The following is a 16860-nucleotide window of genomic DNA, read 5'->3' as shown; positions in this document are numbered from 1 at the left end:
TAAACTTTATAACAGCAGTTTAAGAACCATTTTGAAGACACACACACACAGTTTTATAAATTAAGCATGCCAGAAAAAAAATGTCACCTTAAGATGAGCTGGAATTCCAGGAGCAAATTAAATTTTGCCCAATGACTTAAGGAAACTAACACACATGTACAAAATTAGAGTACATTCTCAAAAAAAAAAAAAAAACCATTTAAATTATACCCAAAGGGCTATCTGGTGGAATGGTGGATGATGCATCTGTTCTCTTGTGAGTCTCCCTCTTTGGAAGTGAATTTTTTTACCCATCCCTTAAACTTGGTTGTGGCTAGGAAAAGCTCAAGCCCCCACTCCCCACCCTCAGAACTAGAGGATTTTTTCATTTTACCCAAAGTGCTTTCTTTTTACTTGTGTTGTTCCCCATACTGGTCTATCTTGCTGGTGAGAAAACCTGGTAGGCACTCAACCTCCCTAATTCCCGGAGGTGTCCCACACACTTTTGCCCTGCTCCCTAAACTGGAGAGGCCAGGTTCACCCCAGATAGGGTTACAAGGGGGGTCTCTGGGAGGTTATCATGCTTCCTTCTGCCTCCTAAAGGCAGGCCTATTATTTGAACCTGGGTTCTTGCAAGTCTGATGGACAGGGCTCCCAATTCATTCCTGAGTCTTCTCTGGGTTCCTTTGTGCAACCAAGACCTGCTCTCTGGCGCCAGGAGAGGCAAGGCCCTCTGTAAGATCGACAGGTCCACTGGTGCCTGTTGGGATGCTCTCCTGACAAGCCGAAGATGCTGAGTCAGGAGAAAGGAGGTGATTCTCTGAATCCTAGACGAGTCCCCATAAATGTTATGGGAATTTCAAACAGAGGCATAGGACACCAAGGCTTTTCAGGAAGCAGTGTTTATTAGCGTGCCAGCAGCAGCTCAGTGGATTCACATCCAAAGGCTGAGCCCTGAGAACAAAGGGGTCTCACCTTATATACCCTTGCAAGCATGCAACAGAAGCAAGAAGCAAGGTTTAACACATATATGGTTACATGTAACTCTATTGGCTGCTTCACTCTCAGTGCTAGGTGACTTTCTTCATGTTTAGATTTTTTAAGTTTTATCTCTCTGCTATGCCATCCCCAACCCCGTTACGTTATCAGAACACAGACTTGACTTGCTTCTTTCTTTCTTTCTTTCTTTTTTTTTTTTTTTTTTTGGCCCTCCTCCCTGCTACAAGGCAGCACAGACTTAAAAGGCATTGCCACATTCAGGACTGACATAAACACAAGACAATGCTATTGTGTTACAAGGATGGTTAGGCAGAGCAGGCAGTGTGGACAGAAAGGCCCAGAAATCTCTGGGGAATTTGGCCACTTACAGGGATCAGAATTATTCATGTGAGTGTTTTGTTAAGTCCTTTTCCTTGACAAGAAGCAAGTGGATGAGGATGGAGATGGAGCAAATGCTTCCATTGGCAAGGGCTGCCTGTGAACTCAAATCTCCCTTCGGCAGCCGAAGGGCAGAGGTGGAAGTCACTTGGTGATCTTGCTTTGTGTGAGGAAAGCTCAGAGTGCAGGCAGCCTACTCTTGCTGCCCCTCTGGTGGAGCAGCTGAGCAATGTATTCTGCTTGGCTTTTGGGAAGGATTTCTGTTTTCATAGCTCTGGCTCCCATGGGGCATAGCTTAGTGTGCCACCCAACAGATGCAGCCATGTCTCAGAGAAGGATGACTGCTGACCCATGACTCAGGTTAGGGCATGCTGCCCTGACCCATAGCTGCATTTTCTGATGACACTGAGAACTGGAGGGCAGAAATCGCACGGCCAGTGTCTAGGAGCCATGCCTGCAGAAGTAAGTAAGCGTCCCAGGCTGTCTCCCCTGTGACACTTCGGGAGACTGACCCTGCTCTTTATCAAAGCTGCCAGGACTTCCTCTATTTTTTAGACTATGCCTCTCACCAAAGACTGGTTCTAGATTAGGATGCAGTCCCAGCTCCCAATTTTCACTGCAAGAACAAGCACAGTCTTTTTATTTTAGTGTTCCAGGACTGGGAATTACACAGGGTTGAATTAAAATAAGACAAGAAGGAAAATGAATATTGTGTTTTAAATTATCCTGTATCCCTACCCCTTCTGATTACAATGTTCACCTTGGGGACATCTACTACCCCTTACCCTCAGTCCTTGGGACTAGGTGCATCTAGCTTCAGCCATGCCAAATTCATGACCCATGGCCCAAACCTGTGCTAATCATGGTGTTCTTCCATTCTGCTCATGGAAACAGGTTCAGAAAAGGACAGATGACCCAGGTCAACCCAATCATCATTAAGTTTGAGTTTATAAAGGAGGGATGTTGCTCCTGCTTGGACTAAGGAGAGAATGGTATGAACTCCACTCAGTGCTGCAACCGCCAAGAGACCCAACGGGAAAAAGCAGAAATATGAGACGGTGCGGCATAACTGCTTCCTAGTGACCATTTGAGCTCAAGTGTACAACCATGCCTGAAAAAAAGCCCACTCCTGAATGCGTTGATTCATATGATAAACTTGTATGAAATAGTTCTTTAAATTTTTTCCTCAAGCAAGTTAGAGTCAGGTTTTGTATCTCTTGCAACAAAAATTGTTATATTTTAACTGTTCTCAGTTCTCAAATTCTTACACATTTCTCGGGGATGTGGTTTTTGGTCAGTATTAGTTGCCTTTCTTCCCTGGGACACCTAAGACTCTTTCTTAGGTGGATAATTAATTCCTAAAATTATTCCTTCTTTAATCCCAATGCTGAAAGCTATCTAATATGCTCAAAGGCACTGTGCTTGGTTCTTTATCTAGATTGGTTAAAGGATTACGTATAAATAATCTTATCCCCAATGTAAAGATGAACAAACTGAGACTCAGAAAGCAAAGTAAGTCCTGAAATTCATATAGCTAATTAATGGCAGAGCAGGCATTCAAGCCCAGCTCCTCTCTCCTGGTCATGCAAGCTCTTCTCCCAAGGAAGCAGAGCAACATTTGTGCCCAGCTGGACCATTCCCTAGGAATAAAGCAATTCACCATTTGAGCACTCTTAGCCCAAGCATCAGGCTATAAAACTTCTGATCATCACACAGCACCAGAGGATGGAGATTCATATCTTCAACTTCATTTTTTTGAATACAAATACTAAAGCTGAGTATATGGAGACAAAGCATGAAAATCCACCCTCTATCAAGCACCCACACAACAGTGTGTGCATCTAAATACCTATTCCACCTCACTGCAGGAGACCTGAGGGGTATGCCAGTACTTCAGCCTTCCTTTCACAGATGCCCTGAGTATCTCCTGTACGAATTGCACCTTACTAACTACTGAGACTAAATAGTAACTGCAACCAAGAGACCTGGCAGAGGAAAAAGAGAGTGTAGGAATAAGGACCAAAAAAAGATATCTCAGAAAAAAAAGGAGAAAGAAAGTATGACAAAGGCTATTTTTCACCTCTGATGGTGCCATGTGCCAAATTTTGTTGGAACCTAGGATGGAAGGATTTGACCTTCTTTTTCTCTTTCTTCAACCTTTCTCTCTCTCTCTCTCTCTCTCTCTCTCTCTCTCTCTCTCTCTCTCTCTGTGTGTGTGTGTGTGTGTGTGTGTGTGTGTGTGTAGGGATCAGTGAAGGTCTGTGGACCAAGTGGCATATGAATGGCTCTGAAGGTTGGAAAGAAATGACCATGGAGGGAGGCAGAGAAAACATGGCAGGCATAAGGAACAGCACCTGCAAGGCCTGGAGATGGAACAGTAAAAGAGGTTCTGGAAGCTGAAGGAAAGGGAGAAGGTCTGTATTTTGGAAAGAAAAGATAAGAGTGCTACTTTGTGGTGCTCAAGAAGCATGCTGAGGAGAGGCTGTTATACCACCTTTAAAAATATCCACCCAGCTGCTTTGTGTATGAGGCAGAAAGAGGACAGGAATGGAAGCAGGAAAGCAGTGGGGAGACTTTTATTAACCACATAAGAAAGGGAGGCAGTGTGGACCAGGGTGGCTGTAGACAGTGGACAGAAGCAATATAGATCTGAGTATAAAATGGGAAGCCTTGGTGATAGAGCAGATACCATGGTAAAGGAGAAGAAAGAGTTGCAAATAATGAGATGGAAACACCAGAAGAAAGCCAGAGTTTAAACAGGAACTAGGATGAGCCTGCTTTTGGAAATGTTGGGTTTTAAGTGTGGTTCAGGCAAGGCTCAATTGCAGGCAACAGAAACCACTAAGTAGTAATAGATTTAATTTTCAGAATTAAGTGTTCTTCTAGTTATCTCTTACTGCATGACAAACCTCTCCAAAACTGCAGCTTATGAAAAGAGCCATTTACTTAGCTCACCATTCTATTGAATGTTGATCTGGGCACAGCTTAGAGGGATAGTTTTTCTGGTCTTGGCTGGGCTCACTCCCATATGTGGTCAGTTGTAAATTAACTAAGCAGCTCTGCTTCAAGGCTTTGACTGGGTGTTGGTTGAGAGTGTCTAGGACAACCACTGGGCAGATTTAGCAGACTGGCTTGGGCTACTCACATAACTTCTGGGAGGGGTGGACAGGAGAAAATTCATACAAGGCCTCTTAGGGTACAAGCATAATGGACATAATGTTCCTTTTTCCCATTTTTCCCAGCCCAAATTCTAGGCATGGGAAAATAGATGACACTTTTTCATGAGACAAGATGTGAGTTCCCTTGCAAAAAGCATGCACACAGGGAGGAATAGGGTATCAAAGCCATTTTTACAATCTAGCGCAGGACCTTCCAAAGTCATTGGAAAGATGGAGGAATGTCTGTGCTCAGTCTTTAGGAATGAGCCTGAAAACTTGCCCACCAGAGGAACTTCCATCTCTGCCTCACTCAGGAAAATAACCAATTTGGAGGCCCCAACCTGGACCACTGATTTTAACCATATATCACTGTCATTGAGATCCAAGAATCAAGTAGCCACTCTTGCTGTGTCCTGAGGAGCAGCTACATTTCCACATGTAGGTAGGCAGTGGCTGGAACCTCCTTAGAAGAAAAATCCAGCATCTCAGGTAAGATGGGGTGTCCTCCACCCTCCACATCTCAGGTAAGAGCATGTGATTGATGGAACTTGGTTTTTAACCTGATTACATTGCCACTTCCAGCTGCAAGGGAGTAGGGATTTCCAGCCAGACCAGAATAAGGTTCTTCTCTAGAAGAAGTATGGAATGGATTCTGGGTGACAGTTCAATGTGACTGTGGAAAAACTGAGCAGAAATGATAAGGGAGCACCTGGATGGATGTACCTGTGACTCAGGTAGGGAGTCTGGGCTAATTTGAGATTTGAGCAGAGATCTGAGTTTGACCTGAAAATTCATGGGTATTTGCCTAGGACTCACACCCTGGGCAGATACCCTCACCACTCTGCAATATGGTTAACAAGTTAGCATTGTCTCCTGTCCTCACTGTCTCAATGCTTCTTGCTTCCATACAGGTCTAGAAACACCCTTAGATTTCAATGAAGAGAGTAACTAAGCTGCTACTTTGAGCTCTGTAAACTTGACTATCTCCTTTCTCCCATAAGCCTTGTTGTTTTTCCCAGTGCAGCAAGATGAGTAGGATTTGTCAAAGTCCCCATGAGCAATAGACTCTATGAGTGTTCCTTGTCTCCCTTGCACAGGTACCATTTATCCTCCCCCTCTGGCATCTCTATGTCAACTAGACACTTCCCCGCAGGAGGAAGGACTTATTCACTTGACACTTGGCAATTATAGCAAGGGATGTGCCTTGGCTACTTGCCAGGCTCTCCTGTTCCTCACCCCTGCTGTGCTGCAGCTGTGCCCCAGACCTGGCTCCCTTCCTGTTTCTGCCCACTTCACCCCTCTTACCTAAACATACTGTCCCATGCAACCAAGACCTGGCCTTGACCTCATTGTCATACACAAGCAACTTAATGACCTGAGTCTCAGTAAACCCTAAGTCCATCTATTTCAGATTCAGAGAATGCTCAGGGACCAGGTTGGTAAAAATATTTGGGGACCTCAGACCTTTGTCTAGTTGGATCATTCAGTGAAGCTAAAGGATCAACAAAGAGTGCTAACTAAAAGTGGAAAAGCAATCTAAACACTTATCTGTTTCATCTCTTTGTTTACCATAGAATATGGTAGTGCCCCAGATATGAAAATGAATCACAAATACCTATATGTTTAAAAACCACACATACTGCACTTAGCAGAATGCTTGGCATCCAATGTCTTAGTGGCCTTACTACAGGTTCCAAACTGCTTCTTACTGCAGAAACTGACATGAAATTCCCCTTTCCACCTTCTGTTCCGAATTTTAGACCTGAAAATATAATCTCTCTATGTGCATCCCTTGCCCCCCTGAGCCATTGTCCAGCAATGATGATTGTTCTGAAATACAAACATGATTGTGTCTTCCCTAGGTATAAACTTTTAACGACTCGATACTCTGAACATGAAGTTCTTCACACTCTGGCCTCTGCTAGCCTCTCCAGCCATGTCTCTTGCTACACTTCCTGGCTAAACTCCAGGCTTGCTAAATGTCTTATGTTTTCCTAGAAATGTCATATTTTATCCCTGCTGCCCTCAATTACTTTGCATTGTGCCTCTCCCTCTACCTAGAATACTTCTCCACCCATCTCCTTAACCTTTGGTCTGGCTTTCTACAGCTCCTTCCTCAGGATTTACCCAAATTTTCCCCTAATGTTTCCCAAAGGCCTCTGTAAAGTGGGTTCCATGTCTGACAACTGGACTTCCCCTGTCTTCTTCCTAGAACAGGAGATCATAACAAGAAATAGTGTCTCATTAGTTACTAGTATCTAGCTCAGAGTCAAAGTTAAAATTTTTTAAAAGGAAAAGTCATATTTAAAAGGAAGAAACAATCAATGAATTTGAGAACGCATGGCTTCTGAATCCATGAAGTCTTTTACTGAGTCCTTCAGTGTGTAGACATGAGTACAAAGCTAGAAGATAAGGTTGTGGATTCACTTCACAGTGACACATGCTATGTGTCAGGCAGCATTCTATGTGCTAGGGACTCAAGGGTAAATAACTTTACAAAAGCTCTGAGCTGTGGTCTAGAGAGAAGGCAGTCAGAGACAAGTGAGAGTGTAAAAAACAACAACAGAACCAGAGCTAGTGTTGGGTACTAGGCAGACACTAAAGCCAACTGTGGAACATTAGTGACTGAGAGGATGTTCCAAGGTCACATCACAGGGAGAGGAAGTGACATCTTAGCCAAGTCTTGAGTAATGAAGAGCACTGTGAAGCAAAAGTATGAGCGCCCCAGGTTGTAGGAAGATAGGATAGCAGGTACAAAGGACCCGATTAGATGATGAGTCCAGACCATTCACAGACAGAAAGGCGGCCAAGTGAATTCAGAGTGGAGGAGAAGATGCTAAGAGCTGAATGCAGAAAGGTCTTCAGGAATTGACCAGCCCAGGGTGGGGGTTTTTGGTTTTTTTTGCAGTACTGGGGCTTGAACTCAGGGCCTACACCTTGAGCCACTCCACCAGTGATGGATGACGGGTGTTTTTTGAGATAGAGTCTCACGAACTGTTTTCCCAGGCTGGCTTCGAACTGTGATCCTCCTGGTCTCTGCCTCCCAAGTAGCTAGGATTACAGGCATGAGCCACAGGCGCTTAGCCAAGAGTGGGAATTTTATTCTAAGAGCAATGGAAAGTGATTGTAGGGGCTTACATATGGCCGAGTCATAATGTAACTGAAAGATCACTCTAGTTGCTATATAAACAATAGGCAATGAGGGCAAGGAGAGAAGGAGTAGAGTCAATTAGGAGACTATAGCAGCAAGCCAGGTCACAAGTGAGAAAAGAGGTGATAGAGCCTCAGCAGAGGTAATGGCAGTACAGATGGTCAACAGCAGTCAGCCTGGTGAGGGAGGGTCAGCCAGGAGGTTCAGCTCCCTCAGCTGAGAATAAAGAAACTGAGAATGACTTCTGGTTGTTTTGGCTTTAGTGGTTTATGTTGAGATCAGAATGTTGAAAAGAATGACAGAGTTGGAGAATAAAAGTGATAACTGCCCATGTTACATTCAAGATGTCCATTAGGTACTGATCTGGACTTGTGAAAAAGACAGATGAGTATGGAATCTGAAGCAGGAAAGGCCAAGATCAGAGATAATAATTCTGGTGTTATCACCAAGTGCATGGTTGGCAAACACTGGGATGGGTGAGATCACTTGAGAAAGAGAAGAAAAGTACAAATAATAAAAGAAGCTTGGACAGAGCCCAGGGGCACTCCATTATTTTGAAATCAAGTAGAGGATCAGAAGTCAGCACAGGACAATGACAGAGCTGGGAAGGTAGAAGTAAAATCAGGAGAGTATGGTACTGTGAAGCCAAGAGAAGCCAGTGCTTGAAAAGATGAAGCTAGAAAAGCCTAAATCAATTGCCCCCTCTAGAAGGACATTCGATTGGTGACTTCATCACTGCAGAAAAAGGGAAGCACTCACAGAGGAAGTGATGCTGGGCAAATAACTGTATGATAATCAATAAACATATTGGGCAGAAGAAAAGATGGTTCAAACAGTAGTTGCAAGCTAAAAATCACAGACCATGGTTTGAATCAATTTTTGAGGACTTAATCTGAAAAGCCTCAGTACCAAGAATAGGTAGAAACCAACTGGACTGAAAACATCATGGAGGACTCAGCTCTATCCTTGGATAATATCTCCAAAGTGCCCACTAATTTTTAAACAAGTGTTATGTGTAACTTATAATCGCTTTGCAACACTTGTAACTGAGGCTCATCAGTGGTGATTCCAAAATGAAATGAAATGCTTCTGTTATAGGTTGCAGAAGAATGGCAGATAAAACAGGATTGATCTAGATACTCCAGGAGAAGGGCTTAACAGGACCCTTTGGAGAGCTATGGATGGAAGTCAAGGGTCTATAAAGTTGGATGGCAAAAAAATTTCATCTCTATTTTCATAAACTTCTGAGATTTGGCATTTCTTTCATTGCCTTTGACTCTGTCACCAGAGAAATTATAAATATCTTTATATCACGTTACTATAGTTGTTGAAGATATTTAGAAATACTGCATACACTCATCTTCTTCAAAGAGATCTGCCCCAAGATCTTATTATTTAATGTGTTGATAAAGAATTGATACATCATCTTAAGTGAAGTTAGCCAGGCTCAGAAAAATTGCATGTTCTCCCTCATATGCAGATTGTAGACCTAAAAAAAATGCAGTAATATTATTGGACATGGGATGCACACTTAGGGGAGAACACACACGGGAGGAACAGGGAAAGGGAAGGAAACCTAAAACTTGAATGTGATTGATGTGCTCACTGTAGAGGGGTAAATATAGTAATCTTAAACTGACAGAGGCCACTATGGGAAGGGGACTAGGTAGTGGTGAAGAGGTCTGGTAGAGATGAACCAGTTTGGGTTGTAATGCATATGTGCATGGAAGCAACACAAAGAATCTCCCTGTATAGCTATCCTTATCTCAAATGAGCAAAAACGCCATATTTTTCTTATTTTCTTTTCTGTGTTTTCTTCAACAAAATCAGAGAACAAGAGGGCAGAACAGGTTCTGCATAGAGGGACGGTGGGAGAAGGAGGCCCAAATAATCTATGCACATGTAAGTAAATGTAAAAACTATAAAATAAAATTAAAAAAACAAATTATGCCACACAATATCATAAATTTTGGTTTGCTTTGTTTTATAAATATTTTAATGATGGAATTTCTATATAATTCTTTGATACTCCTCTGTGTTTTATTTTATGTACTGGAAAGGATTGTTCTGGGAAGGATTCCATAGGCTTCACCAGGATGTCAAAGGAATCTCTGACACACAAGATGGAGAGATGATGTCTAGAAAGCAGATGACCTTGGGTAAAGAGAACCGCTTGAAGAAAACCAGAGAAGATAGTGATGGCAGAAACAAACCTGAGGCTTACAAAGACACCACATGTGACAGCAGAGTTCAGTGGGAACTGTGCCTTGCTAAGGCAAGAAAATATCAAGTAGGAGAGTTGAAAACACTTTACCTCCCTGTGCCCAAGGGGCAGCAAAGAAATAAGTATCCACTCTTCTTTGAGACTAGGCCAAGGCAGAAAAGCCCAAGCATCAATTTCATAGAAATGGTTTAAACACAATAGAGCAAGTGAGAGATTTCTAATTGTCTCCAATGTAAGGATGTCAGATTTAGCAAAGAAATAGTATGATGACTACTTATTTGCCTCTCACATAAGCAACAGATAGTTTTTAGTATAAGCTTGTCCCAAATATAGCATGGGTTATAATTAGAAAAAAATTAACAAAGAGTAATTTTTTTAGTTTAAGCATATCCCAACTATCACATGGGAGGCACTTATATTAAAAAATTATCAAAGAACAATTTTTAGTATACTAAAAACACACTTTTATACTCTTTTAGTGTACTTATATGAACTACAAAGATAAGTTTTTCACTTATTTGAATTTCAAGTTTAATTGGTTGGCCTGTGCTTTATCTGGTAACCCTACTAATGAATCATGTCTCCCACTAGCCACACTTTTTCCTGGTCCTCTCTGTTACCTCTGACAGGTAACTTGCTTTGGCCAGCAAGGTATCAACAAATGGGACATAGAGAGAGAAATTTGATAAATGCTATATAAAGAGGCTAGTCCTTCTGGAATGCTGCTGCCACTATGTGAGGCTTCTCCATGTAGCCTTTGTAAGGATAAAAAATGCCATAGAGACAGATGCTCAGGGGTTCAGCTTCCCCTGTGATGGCAGCCACATGAGGGACCCAGGGGAGCCCAGGAGAACTATCAGAACCAGAACCATGAAAAATAACATAACATTGTTGTTTTAAGCCATCTCTACTGCCACCAGCCTCTTGAGGCTCTATCACCTCTCTGATGGCCTCTTAAATAGCTCCCTACTGGATTCTTATCACCCTTTTGCTCCCATTAACTTCTCTTTATAGAGCAGCCAGACTGATATCAAACTTTTAATTAAATTATGCCATTTTTATGTTTAAAACCCTCCACCTGAGTTTAAGAGGTGGTTGGTTATATGGTAATAGATAAATGATATGATACATCTCATTATTATTCACTCAGTAAAGATTTCTGTAACACCTACTATGTGCAAGCCACTAAAATAGGTACTGAGCTGTAATTCCCAGGGTTCCGCATTATAATCACCTATAATTAGTTACTAAAATTCCATATTAATGGACTAGTCCTACTGAATCAGAACCTTTGGAAACAGGACTGGGTAATTTGCATTGTTCACAAACCTTTCTGGTGATTTTTGTAAAGATTACAAAACAAAAGAGACCCAAAAATCTATAGACACTCCTGTGCCTGCAAGCTATGCAAGCTAAGAAAGGTACCTGCAGTCCATGACAGAAGAAATATGACTACCAAAAAGAAAAAACAGCCAAAGGAAAACTCTGTAAGGTGCAAGAGAGGTTAAGCTTAATTCTGAGGGGGAAGGGATATGTAAAGGCTTCATAGAAAAGACCTTTTGGCTAAACCTTTCAGAGAGACTATGCATCAACTTAGGGTAATACAAATATGCTGCAATATGAATCTGGCTTTCTGGATTTGGGTCTCAGCTAATCATAGCCCCATTTGTTGAGCAACTACTGTTGGAAGGAAGGAAACGAGCTAGGCTCTTTGCATGCACTTTTTAGAATATTCACTGCAAGTCTGCAAAGTGGGTAATGATGTCATTTTTTTTAATGAGAAAGGTTCAGAGAGAGAGACCTCACTTGCCCAAGGACACACAGTTAGGAGATGACAGAGTGAGGCACCTGTCTGTCTAACTCTAGCCCAGGTTTCTTTCACTGCATCACACTGCTGCATCAAGCAGCCAGCTCAGCCTTCTGGATCTCTGTTTTCCTCATCTCTGAGATTGACAAAAGTGCACAAGATGAATTCCATGGCCTCATGTTTGTAGTCCAATCAACTCTGCCCATAATGATTGCCCTTGTTGAGGTTGGGGATAACCGGCGGAAAAATTTCAACCCTGCCAGATTGATCACCATGTATACAATCCAGCTGTAAGCTATCTGCTTGTCACCTTCAATAACTGTAGCTTGAAAGACTGCATTCTTTTATAGAAGGCAGAGAATGAAAGGAAAAGACAGGATGGCTGGAGCAAGGCAAGTTAGTGGATAGTTGAATGACCACAGGAACAACTGAAAGGATAAAGAAAGTAATGAATGAATGATGGGAAAACAGATGGTGGGGAAACTCTGATAAAATCGCCTCCCTTCCTCAGTCAAGTTAAGAAGAAGGTCACACTTGCAAGTGGGGAGAATGACAGGAAAGTATGCTTCAGAGACACGAAGAATTTAGCAAGCATTGACTAAGGCAATCAGTAAGATAGGATGTGCGTGTGTAGCAAGACCTGGGTGGCTTTGCCTTGTGGTGGTCCCGGAGTAAGAGCACAGAAAGATGGTAGGGCAGTGAAGACCCTGTGGAAGGCAGAAGGGACACCAGGGGCCTGGGTTATCAGTGGCAGCTCTAGACCAGCTACCACAGGTAAAGGCTAAGTGGAGAACATGTGACACTCTGCACTATGTTCTGCCCAAAGCAGGTGAGGAGACACTAATTGATGGTGCAATAAACAGGGAGAGTTCACTGCCAAAGGTCAGTGAGGACATGAAGATGCCTGGATAGTGAAGAATTGGGATCATTAGATTCAGAAACTGTGGAGGTTAGTGTGATGGTCAAGAAGATCAGCCCATGCTGAGAGCCCTTAATTCTGTGCTAAATTAAGTCAATTCAGATCATTTAATTAGTTTCTGAAGTTTTCTCACTTTGAAGGGAAAAAAAAATACTTCTATTTCATCCTGATGTCTGAGAAAACTAAACTGTTCATGTAAGCACATTTTTACAAACTGTTTTAAAAATGCAGGAGATTGCTATTGGTAACTAAGGAAATCATCTATAAGGGCAGAAAAAGAATCAACATTCTTATGCCAAGCACCGGGCACTTCATAAACATCATCATACAAGCAGAAGCAGCACAACAACCATAAAACACGTCTTGTCTCCACTTTACAGAGATCTCCAGCCAATAGGAAACAGAACCCCAGAGTCCAGCTGGCCTCAGGCCTGAGATTCTGGTGCCACTACTTGATTTCTGTTTTCAGGGTTCAATCTAGAGAGCTCATTTCTTTCAGTATTTGCCACACTAATAGGATCTTTTCTATTGCCAAAAAAAAAAAATCCTATTAATTGAATCTAATCATTAGAATCCAATTAACAGAATCCAAAATAGGACCAGACTCTTCACTAATGTTTAATACTAGTACTTCCTTCTAGTTAAAATGGTAAAATAAGAATTGAAAAGGGGCGTTACATCGAAGTATATCCCTAACTGAGGTTCTCTTCCAGTGGTAGCAATGATATATTACATTAGATAGAATGCTACCATCTGTAAAATTCAAAGGGTCTCACACTTAATCACATGTTCAAAGTTGAACCTTTGATCTCCCCCCCCACCCCCACTAGTCTTCTTCATCTCAGTCAGTATTACTAGCATCTGTCCTATTGCTCAAGCCAGGACAGTGCTCGAGGATGTACAGGAGACATTCTTCCCCTTTCCTTCACCCCCTCCTTGTTTCCCATTCACCCATGAGTATCCAAGCCATTTGTTTTTCCCATCCTCATTGCCAATAACCATGCTCCACTATCTCTGACATATTTCACTGTTTGAATTTTCTACCTGGTCCCCACTTCCATTGCTCTCCCTCCCCATGAGCTCCCCTACAGCAGTAGCCCAAGCTGTCTTCTAAAAGCATAGACTAAAATAAGTCATGGCCCTGCTTAGAATGCTCTGATGATCTGGAGTCAAATAAGAGCATTGCTCCAGTGGCTAAGTGAGATGTTAACATTAGCAGAAACTGGGCAAATGGTACAAGGGCAACTCTCTGTACTATCTCTACATCTCTTCTAAAAGTCAAAAATTATTTCAAAATTTAGAAAAAAAATTTTCAAATTCTCCAAAGAGTTCCCTTTGACTTGGACTATGGTTTGTACTCCTTCCCACAGCCTACCTACCTCTTGCGATCCCTTCTTGTTCCCAGTCTTTTGTTCCACAAACTCCACCCACTGTGACTTCAGAGTCCTTCTCTACCATGGAGTCTTTTCAAATGCCATCTTTTCCTCTTGGTAACTTCCTCCATTTTTCGTGTTGCTTCTCTTTGGTCCTTAGGTCTCAGCCTAAAAAGCACCTGCTCAGGGCTGATGGAGTGGCTCAAGAGGTAGAGTGCCTGTCTACTAAACATGAGGCCCTGAGTTCAAACCCCAGTACTGCAAGGAAAAAGAAGAGTTGGAAAAGCTGGTCTAAGGGTGTAGCTCAGTGGTAAAGTGCTTCCCTAAAATGTGTAAGGCCATGGGTTCAATCTTTAGCTCCACAGAAAATAATAAAAATAAAGAGTTGGAAAAGCACCTGTTCAGAGAAGCATCTCTAACTGCCTTATTCCATGTTCTCACTTCTTTCCTGGTCCTGCACCTGGCTGTGGCTTACATGAGAGCAGGGACCTTGCCCGTCTGTCTCATCACCCTCTTACCCAAGCCTCTAGCACACTGTCTGGTAATGTGGAACATGGCCGGTGTCAGTTCTTCCCCCTCCCCACCCTTCTGCCATGTGATTCCAAAACGAGTGTTTAATTATTTTAATGCTTTCTATCTCTGACACCAGGATTTCCTTCTCAGGAATCCAGTCTTCAGGGACCTGGAGAAATTTGTCTTCACCAGGATAGCATGGGAATAAATTGTAGACTTTACATTTCCAGCCTATATTTTAGAAATTGGACTTTTTGAATAAGGTTTATTAAATGAGAAAAACCCTTCCTTGCACACTGTCTGATTCTAGTCCCATTTTATCCCTTCCCCAACACAGCCTACAGAAAATATACAGCACACACAACATTAAGTGATGGAAGAAATCAGTCTGCCATGGAAACCTTCACCCCTAATTGATAAGTGTGTCTCAGATGTCTACTGTCATCTCCTTGAGAGCTTTTTAAATCTTGTGACCCTCAGATCAGCATTTTGGTGTTTGGATTTCTTTCCTTCCCCCATATTATTGTTCAACCAGTCAGGTAAATATTGAAAGTATGAAGACTCTATACATCACATGGGGAAAGGACAGCCTTCAAAACAAACAAGCGCACACCACAGTTCTGTGTAGTGAATAAGAAAATGTGGTACAGATAGCTGCCATTTATTGCACACTTCACAGCATGCCAAATACTGAGTGAATGCCTTATAGTATCTCATTTGATTATTTGTATCACCTTGCTAACTAATGTCACCCAAAGGCCTAGAATAAACACATGGTGAGCGCTGGATACTTACCTACTAATGAGTGAGAAGTCCTTTAGCATAGGACTCTCTGTGTTAATCTCTCTGTGTTTCAGATGAGGATCTTGAACTGTAGAGGGATGAAGGAATTTGTGCAGCATTGATACAGCAGAAAGTGGGCAATCCAGGTTGACCTACACCTGGTCTGATAATGTGTGCTTTCTGACTGCAATGGCAAATCATCACAGCCATCTGTTCCAATTATAAAACTCATTTTGGATACAGGTCCATACTATTATCTAATCCTACAGCACAAAGGCTTAATACTTCCCAAATCAAAGGGCTGTCATTCTTACACCTAATACTTCCCTATTGCATCTCCAGAGGATTGGATCTGCACGCTGTTCTGAGTGGAAGAACAGCCTCATAAAGAGACCTTCCTTTAAAATGGCATTTTGCCCTTTAAATTTAAAAGTCATTTGACACTGTATTTCTTACATTAGTTCAGGGTTGCTGAATTTCCAGTACTTTTTCAGTTGGTAAATGAATAGGGAATACACAGGGGTTAGAAAGTCCAAATCAGTTTTGCAGGGTAACCCAAGGGTGGAGACACTGGCTTGATTGGTGTCCTCTCGCCAGGCTGCCGGTGAGGATTCAGGAGAGCAAACAGCTCTACAAGCACAAAGACTTCCAGCCCCGATATGGGAAACAGGAAGCTACAAAGGGGAAAGCCTGGGCTAGCAGGCAGATGGGAGTCAGAAGCATCTCTTAGAAGAAAAAGCAATGATAAAAGCACTATTGATTGAACAGGAAAATTTATCAGGGGAATGGTGCCCCCAGAGTTTTACAATATGGCAGGCTCATATATGTGCTAAGACCTATACCAAATGCCTATTGCATCCTCTCAATAAATTCTCATTATAAACAGTATCATTGTGTGCAATTTTCAATGAAGATAGTGAGGCCTGGGGAGATTAACATCTTACCTAAACCACACAACCACTACAAGAGAAGAATTTTACTAACCGCATTGTAAAAGCTAGTAAGAATGTGGAGAAGTCCCATATAAGATGAAAGGGACGAAGCTTTAGGAGATCTCAGTTTTTAGTTCTCAATCTGCTTTTCACTTAACATGTGTTCATGGACTAATCCCTTCCCTACTCTGAGCCTCAATTTCCTCAGCTGTATCATGAAAAGACTGGATCATATTGACCAATTTTAAGGGATTTTATTCCCTATGGATAATTGGTGTTTGGAAAACAGAAAAATAACCTAGTACAGATAGCAAAGAGGGAAGACAGAGGGGTCTCAGGAAGTGATGTTTGACCTGGGATTTACAAGATAAATAACAGTTTGTTGAAACAGAGAAAGAAGGGGTAAAGGACAGATTTCAGGCACTGGGAAAAGCATATTGTAGAAGTGAACCAGTATGCAGAGTCATTAAGAACAATGTGGCCCTGAAGTTAGGAAGGCTAAGTTATAAGTTATAACTGGATAGTTACCTAGATAACTAGTTATATCAGTTTCCCCATCTGTAAAAAGGGGGAAATACCAGAATATACTTTGAGGGTATTGAGATGATTAAATGAAATGATCCACATAGTTGCTGGCCTAACAT

Source organism: Castor canadensis, chromosome 8, assembly GCF_047511655.1.
Source record: "Castor canadensis chromosome 8, mCasCan1.hap1v2, whole genome shotgun sequence".
In the NCBI taxonomy this organism is placed as follows: domain Eukaryota; kingdom Metazoa; phylum Chordata; class Mammalia; order Rodentia; family Castoridae; genus Castor; species Castor canadensis.
This window is presented reverse-complemented; position numbering follows the sequence as displayed.